The sequence below is a fragment of the Salvia hispanica genome, chromosome 5 (assembly GCF_023119035.1).
Source record: "Salvia hispanica cultivar TCC Black 2014 chromosome 5, UniMelb_Shisp_WGS_1.0, whole genome shotgun sequence".
NCBI classification, from domain to species: Eukaryota; Viridiplantae; Streptophyta; class Magnoliopsida; order Lamiales; family Lamiaceae; genus Salvia; species Salvia hispanica.
In genome coordinates this window covers 31,066,140-31,075,055 of record NC_062969.1, presented here as the reverse complement: position 1 = coordinate 31,075,055, position 8,916 = coordinate 31,066,140, and the positions used below count along the sequence as shown (strand labels likewise).

Sequence of the window (8,916 nt, the reverse complement as noted above, 5' to 3'; positions counted from 1 at the left end):
TATACAGAGTAGGTATAGTATAGCAAAAGGTTAGTACCGGGTATCGAACACGGGGAAGATGTACACAAAGTGTCTATCTTCTACTAGAACTCAATTACTATCTGGAGAAACAAGAATTTTTGGAAACTTTTGAAAACAGTAAATATTAAAAACAGTAAACAACTAAATGCAAGCAAATCACGGAGAGAAAAGTATAGAGATAAGGGGAATTCCAGGGATGTGCTTTCACTTTTATGGTTATACAAATTCCAAACTACAATACCTAGCACAGTTAATACTTTAAAAGGACGAGTCACCTAGCTTATGCTCATGCGATACAAACGTTGATTACTAACATTAGGGTTGTCAATCCTAACACGTAACTCCAAAAAGCTCCTAAGACCCTTGAAAAGTCCTCACTCTCAATTAACAGTGCCGTTTTAAAGGAAGCTAACTGTAGTGTCTACTAAGTGGATCTAACTCGCTAGAACTCTGTCACAGTTATGAAGCAAGTTGTATTGAATCATACATAATTGTGTCACTCAATTATGAAGCATCATGATTAACTTAGGGAAGAAACAAAGTAAAAACAAAACGGATATTAAATAGAAAACGGAATTGTATAACCAAAGTTGCTACTAACACATCCCTAGAATCCTATGAGTTTAGTTACACATGACTGAATAAACTAAAAACATAGATTGAAGGGAAAACAATTTGAACATAAAACTAAAGCAAATAAAACCCGTAGGTTGAATCCTTGTCGTTCTTGATGTTCTTGAAATCCTTCTCCAACTCCTTGCACAATTGAAGTACTCTAGCTTTTGATCTCTATGAATGTTGCAAGTAGTCACTCTCTTTCTCTATGAATGTGTTCTTGTTGTGTGAAACTCCTTTTGATGAAGCTTGAGGTCCTATTTATAGGGGAAGATTATTCCTCATCATAGAAGGAAAAGACCTTCAAAGTTTGGTAAATCTTGGAGCAAATCTAGGGCTGGTCGGATTCGCCGCCTTTCTCCGGCGGGCCGCCGCACCTTGGCCGGCGGTCGCCGCGTTGGAGTCCAGAGACTCTGACCCTTCGGTGGCGGACCGCCACATGTCCTCCGGCGGTCATCGGGCGAGACTCTTCTCCTAGCGTAAATTTCCGAGGCGGGCCGCCACATAGCTCTGACCGCCGGGCGCCGGCGGTCGCCGTCGCCGTCGACTCCAGATTTCCAGACACATTTCTCACAAAACACGTCAAAATACCAAAATGTATAGAATATGCAAATAATGGACATGTAGAGTGATTTTGATAACAAAAATGGACCAAATAATGGCCTTAAAACAGTACAAAATCCGGGCGTATCACTCATGTTTACTAAATTGCATGTCAGTGTCAGTGTCTCAGATGATTTAATGACCAATTGAAGAAATTCTCTGAAATTTATGTATTTATAATTAAATTTCGTGGGGTTTTTTAAAGACCGATTGTAATTTATTGACTGATTATTTTAATTTCGCCATATAGATTTTGTATGTCTGATTGCTTATTTAAATATGAGATATTTCTTATTTATAGGTATTAAATTGCATCGTCAGTTTGCAACTGTAATGCTAGAGTTTGGGAAAGAGTTGAGAGCAACTTCCCGGCATTGCTTGATACTGAAAGAGGAAAAGAGTGGAAGAAGAATTTTATTTCATTGGAAGACCGTATGTAATTAAAGTTCAAACATCGAAAGAGTTGGGAGCAACATCCTGGCATTACTTTTCTGTAACAAGTGTTTTCACATACATAAAAATTCGATTAGTGCTTGCCTCAAAATCTGTAATTCCATATTCTTTATAATTTAATTGCATCGCATTTGCATGTTAATTTATAATTTAGTGCTTGGTAGTACAAGGATTTAAACAGATTAGTGCATGAAGTTATTTATACTCAAATCAGAATACGTATCGCAATTTGCTTGCGTATGTCAGAATTTGTTACAAGAGTTTTTTTTGCTTGCCAATTTGTCAGAATAAAACAAAAAATAGTAAATCATGTTTTATGCGTTTTTAACATTCAATGTCTATACCAAAACAAAAAATAGTAATCCAAAAACCATCAATGTATACACCAAAAGAAACCAACACTCATCGGTCATCAAGAGTTATTTACTCAAAAGTTTTTGAACCAAAAACATTGGTGTTCATTCTCCTATGACAATATTATTCACCATTCATGGTCTGGGGTACTCTGCAACCAACTTTTCAACATAAACAGATCCATTCTTTGCGCCTCTTCAAAGTGGCATGTTGACGTACTCATTACGTCATCCACGAACTTATTTTGAGCTTCTACAGATTTTCTTCGGGTGCCCTCCTCTTCTACAGTGATTATTTTGAGCTTCTACAAATTTCCTTCGAGAGTCCTGTGTTGCACAACGAAAACTATTACACTTATCATGTAACAAGCACATTGCCAACCATTAGTAAGCAAATTATACACATGTCTTTTGACACACATTTTCAATGATTTATTAAAGCGGATATTAAAGGAGCAAATTAATAAGCTTGAACAAACCATTCTAACACTCCAAACAAGCAACACGTTTATCAAGCAATTCTAACCCTTCGAACAAGCAATTCTACCACGCTAAACAAGCAATATTTTTATCATGCAATTCCACCGGCAGACAGTTCTAAATAGCTAAATAATAATATATTAGCAAGCACATTTTAAGTCATTGTTAAGCAACTTAAAAACATGTCTTTTGACCCACATTTTCAATGCTTATTAAGCAGATCTAACTCACTGAACAAGCAATTCTTACACACTAAACAAGCAATTTAGACACACTTAACAAGCAATTATCGATCTAATTAATAGAATTGAATTGTAAGCAATACTGAAACAATAACAAGCAATTGGAATCAGTATTCACCAAACATGAGACCAAGCATTTACTAACTCTTGAACAAGCAAATAGTTAGCCATAAATAAGCAAACATATAAATGAAATTACACCCATGCAAACTACAACAAAGAACCAAGCACATATAACCACAACTACACAATGTTCTGAATCTTTCACAGAACAAGCAACCTTTACAGCAAAACATAGCACTTACAAAGGCTTAATCACACTCATTATTTTGTATGCTTCTCAACGCCATTCTTAAATCAAATGTGTACTGAATCTAACATGAGACCAAGCATTTACTATCTCTAAAGCAAGCAAATATGCAGCCAGAAATAAACAAATATGTAAAACGAACTGACACCCAAGCAAACAACAACAACAAACCAAGCACATCTATCCACAATTACACAATGCTTTGAATCTTTATCACAACAAACAACCATAACAGTAAAACAAAGCAATTAAAAAGGCTTAATCCTGCTCAATAATATATTTGATTCACAACGGCATCCCTTAAATCAAAGGTGTATTGAAATTTTTCCCAACAAAGCAACCAACAAAAAAAAACAAGCAATTCTTAATGCTCAAAAAACTGTAAGGAAATTGTAGAAAACAGGGTTAGACCATGAGACCAAGCATTTACTAACTCTAGAATAAGCAAAAATTCAATCTTTCATAAAGCAAACGAATACATTTAAATTACACTGAAGCAAACAACAAAATAGAACAAAGCAAACAACAAAATAGAACAAAGCATCCTAGAATACCTCGGAACCAGGGTCTATACACATTCCCGTATTTCAAAAGAGTAACCAAGCAAACACCAATTCATACAAATGCAATCCAGAGACTGAGTAAGTTTCATTCACTTAATGAACCCAAGATAACACGCTATTGCGATCTAAAATTTTGGAGGAATGGTGGTGAAAACAGGTCCGAAAATAACCAAGAAGAGGATAATCACTACACAATAAACCCTAAACCTTCACTAAGCAGTCATACTAACCAGTAATGAAACACAAATCGATCGGATGGAGAAGACGGAGGCTGACTGACAGCAAACTTCAAGCACCAATTTTGGGAGAAACCGTTAATGGGGCAATCGCATCCAGTAAAGAAGAGAAACATAAATCGCTGACGGAGAAACCGATTTTGGGAGAAACCGCTGATGATCGGATTGGGAGATTTGGAGAGAGAAACAATTCAGTTTTCACGTAGTGGGCGTGCGTTATAGCTGAGTGGAAGAGAGAGTATGAATCAACGCCCAAATAACCTAGATTTTCCATTCCCGTTTTGAATTTAATTCCAATAAAAAGACAAAATTATCCTGGTAAGCAACATATTGTGAACAACCAAGCATTCCGTATTCTATTTCTACAATCCAATCTAAGCCATCTATAGAGGAGATCTGACGGTTAAAAATGGTGTTACATTGTTACTTTAATATAGGTGGCACCATAGTGTGCCCCTATATATATATATATATATATAGGGATGCATTACCCTCCTTTTCCCACCTTAGTATAAAACATAGGACTAATATACACCCTAGGATCCACTAATCTAATGGTTTTAGATTAAATCCTAGGCGGTACATTATGACACTAATTTCGTACATCGCAGGGCAATTTTGGCACAAAATTGTTTAACAATTCGGTTTCTAATTAGCAGGACCGTCATTTATGGGAATTCAACTCCTCATCATTTCATTCCCATCCCACTCTCTCCTCCCATTACTTCTCTCTCTCTCCTCCGTTCCTGGCATTTCGAAATCCCGCAGAACCCTAGCCGCCAACTCTAGCGAAACTGCTTGTACCTTCCCTCATCTCCATGATCGGAATTCATCAGGGTGAAACGGCGACTACCACGACGACGGAATCCCGGTTCATACCCATGAAATTAATTTTGGGTGGCGGGTCCAGTTCAATTTACTTTTGATTTCGACTGTGGGGTAAAAGGTAAGCCCGAAAATTCAAGTTTGCTTCAATTCCCGTGGATTCAAGTTTGCGGAACTGTTGTTTGAATGTTTTCGTACATTGTGTGGTATCAAATTTTATTTATAAGTTGGTTTGATTGATCTAGGATTTTTCATTCTTTTTAGTTTCTGGGTAAGGCCCAAAATTCAAGTTTGCTTCAATTTCTCGTGGATTCAAGTTTGTGGAACTGCTGTTTGATTGTTTTGGTACATTGTGTGGTATCAAATTTGATTTATAAGTTGGTTTGATTGATCTAGGGTTTTTCGTTTTTTATAGTTTCTGGGAACTGCTGTTTGATTGTTTTGGTACATTGTGTGGTATCAAATTTGATTTATAAGTTGGTTTGATTGATCTAGGGTTTTTCGTTCTTTATAGTTTCTGGGAACTGCTGTTTTGTTTCAAATTTTCGCATAAACATTGTTAACCTGTTTCTGTACATTGTTGTATGTCAGAAGTTACATTATATCCTATCATTGACGCATTATGTAACAAAATCGCATTCATGTTACATCATCAATACAGTTTAGTTCATCAATGGAATAAATTATTATGCGCTAAAGGTTCATTATGGTAAACAAACTTTGAAGTTTTCTACACAAAAGCAGTGTACATTGTTTGTTTACCGTTTGTGGGTGAAGCTTCATTTTTGGGTAGTTTTGTTACATTAATGTTGTAGAAATCATTATGGTATGTTATGTTGCTGCATTATGAACACATTTATGGTACATTATGTATTAAGTTTTGTACATGATGTTGGTTTGCTACATCATTACCATACATTTGTACATCATTGGATACTACATTGTTACGTTATAAATATACATTTTGTCAATACAAATCAATAACTTTAAGTGTAGTAGCAGTGAATATTGTTTGTATGGAACATTATGGACACACTTTAGTACATGAATAGCTACTACTGATCTTAATGTTGTTTTGATACATCATATGTGGACATTAGTATGTCATATGTTGCTACATTATTATATAAATAATTTACAGTGCACACATCCAAATCAGTTTGGTTACAACATTATTATGCATTCTATCATGAATTTAGTGCATTATGACATTAATGTAGTACATTACTCTTTCAAAGCAACATATAGGGGTTGTATTTCTACATCAATTCATCCACTCTACCACTTTGTTTCTGAATAGGTACAAAAAGGTCAAGAAATCTTCATGAAGAGGGCGTTAGGGTGGCAAGAATAGGTTCAACGAGTGCAAGAATCGATTCGAGAATGACTTTGACGATGATATGCCCACTACATTAACGCAACGACAAGCTTTAAAGATGTTTAAAGATGTGCTACATTATTATTTTGTTGTAGATTATGATGTGCGAAAATTGTATTTTAATGTAGATTATAAGTTGTTTGATGTGGGGCAGAAGTTATATCCATTCCCCAAGGGTTTAATAGTCCATGGGGCTAGGGTGTAGTACCAACCCAGTAGCACAACGTTCACTAAAGGCAAGGAGTTAGAGCCGTTCTTGTAAGATTCAATTATTTATTGTTTTGTGTAGTAGTCTCTGTTGTATTCTTACAATTATTAGGTTAAAGTATTCAGGTTAATTGTTACATTATTTGCTACTAATGTACTGTACATTACCACCATAAATATGTACATTACCAAAATGGCTAAAACCAAATTGACGAAAAAATATACATTAAACTACTACATTCGTACATTATTCATTGTTAGACATATACATTATGAGACTATATACGTACATTATTTCCTGCATAAAATCCAAAACACACATTAGAAACCGAAATTTTATGCATGTGGTGGTACTATACCCTAGCCCCATGGATTACTAAGCCCTAGTGGAATGATTCAAACTCCCTACCCTTGGTGATGGTTTCATTTTGTGAGTGAGTACTACAACCTAGCCCTATGGATTGCTAAACCCAAAGGGTATGGATTTAAATCCCACCAAATATTAAATCCTTACATAGGTACATCATTTAGTATGATGTATGTACATTAAAGCCAATTTTTCTATATTATTTACTGTATGAAATCCTAAATACACATAAAAAATGAAAATCAATGCATGTTGTGGTACTATACCCTAGCCCTATGAATTGCTAAACCCCTAGGGGAATGATTCAAACCTACACTTGGTGATGATTTCATTTTGTGAGTGGGTACTACAACCTAGCCCGATTGATTGTTAAACCCAAAAAGTATGGATGCAACGTGCTACAAGACATTAAACCAAGCCTTTTGTACATTAAACTAAGTCGTTCGTACATTACGAAGCCATATCGTACATCATGATCCGTGTGAAACCAAAAACCCAAAGGATACAAACAGAAATTATAGGAAATTGTTGGTAATATGCCCTAGCCAAATGGATTGCTAAACCTAAAGGGAAAAGAGTTATCTCTCTGCTCTTTGTGAAGTTTTCGTTATCGGTTGGTACTACAACCTAGCCCAATGGATTGCTAAACCCAAAGGGTATGGTTGCAACGTGCTACAAGACATCAAACTAATTCTTTCGTACATTAAACTAAGTCTCGCCAAACATTAAATACTTACAAAGGTACATCATTTAGTATTACGCACGTACATTAAAGGCCACTTGGCGTACATTATTTAGTTCTACTTAGCCTAAACATTATTCCCTGAAACACGTACATTATTTACCATTCAGACTGTACATTATTAGACATTACGCGTACATTATTTTCTGTACATTAAAAACTGTAGCAGTTTCAAAACTGCATGTTCCGAAAATTCAGCGGCAAAATATCATTCAATTTTTTGAGACGATCCACCTCCCTTCTCTCACCTTCCACTCATTTCTCCCTTCACCCTCGACGACAACGAATAAAACAATGGTATGTGAAACATCTCGATTCATAAATCATAATAATAAATCAAAATTGTCTTCTTCCATACTAGAGGATTCAAAGAATTATAATGAAATAATATCTCCCGATCGTCCGTGAATAATAATGTCAATGCAGTTACAATGAAACAGAATAATGTCAAAGGAATTCGATCGCAATATGCATAAATTTCAAAAGAATTCGACTGCAATGATTCTCTCACTCATAAATCTTCCATATGGGTGAGTTTCTGGGGGATTATATTTAATAAAGGAAAAACAATAAAGAAGATCAATGTTGAAATATCACGTCTGAATTGGAGGGAGAGAATCATGGGATGGAAATAACGGTATAAATATAATCTTCCTATTATGACCTTTTTGATTTTTTAATTGATTTAATTAATTACACATGGCATATAAATCGGCCATTGGATGGAAGAAATCAATGGATGAAGATTAGATTTGTGTTTTAACAGATTTTTTACACATTAATCTGAATACATCCATATATATACATATATATCATATCCTTCTTCCATATAATGTTCTATTATCCTTTTTTAATCTTGGCCATCTATTTTCTAAATCTAATGGACGAAATTAGATGCTGATTTATACTTTTTAATTAATTAAAAAACTGATAAGGGCTTTTAGGGTAATCACAATGCAGACGGTTATGGTAAGTGCTTGATTATTTCAATCCAAAGATTCTACAAAATATTTTTTCTCTTCTTCCGGTATTCTTCAATCTTTCTCCATTGCAGAAACTTATACAGATTGCAACAGTTTTATTTCTCGTGGTCGCCATATTCGAGCAGCACCGTATCGTGCTCGCTATATTATCATTTTCGTGTTCTTGAACAATGGAAGAAGGTAATTTTAGACGAATTTATTTTGTGATTAAACTGATTCAGCGTGACTTGAAAACCCTTTGCTTGGTTTTTTTGTTAAATCAATAAGCAATAAGGTTTTCGCATGGTTTCAGCATTAGTTTCGAGTTCTTCTAGGGTTGAGTGTTTATTTTTTTCGCAAGGTTTAAGCATTAGTTTCGACTTCTTCTCGTCGTCGCCATATTGGAGCAGCCCCGTATCACGCCATATTATTGTTTTCGTATTCTTCTAGGGTTTGTTGTTTATTTTGTTTTATGTGCTGCTGTGTTGTAATTCTGGATTTATATAATGTACGAATAGTACCGTATAATGCATTCTTTCTTATATTTAATGTATGGTTC

The 8,916-nt window shown here is 35.1% G+C and overlaps 1 long non-coding RNA gene across 1 annotated transcript; it reads left to right on the top strand.

The window, feature by feature from the left end:
• Positions 1-4,590: 4,590 nt before the first annotated feature.
• Positions 4,591-6,375, top strand: LOC125186504. Its single transcript, XR_007170457.1, has 2 exons — positions 4,591-4,822; positions 6,002-6,375. It is a non-coding gene; the product is annotated as an uncharacterized LOC125186504 (long non-coding RNA).
• The last annotated feature ends 2,541 nt before the right edge of the window (positions 6,376-8,916 follow it).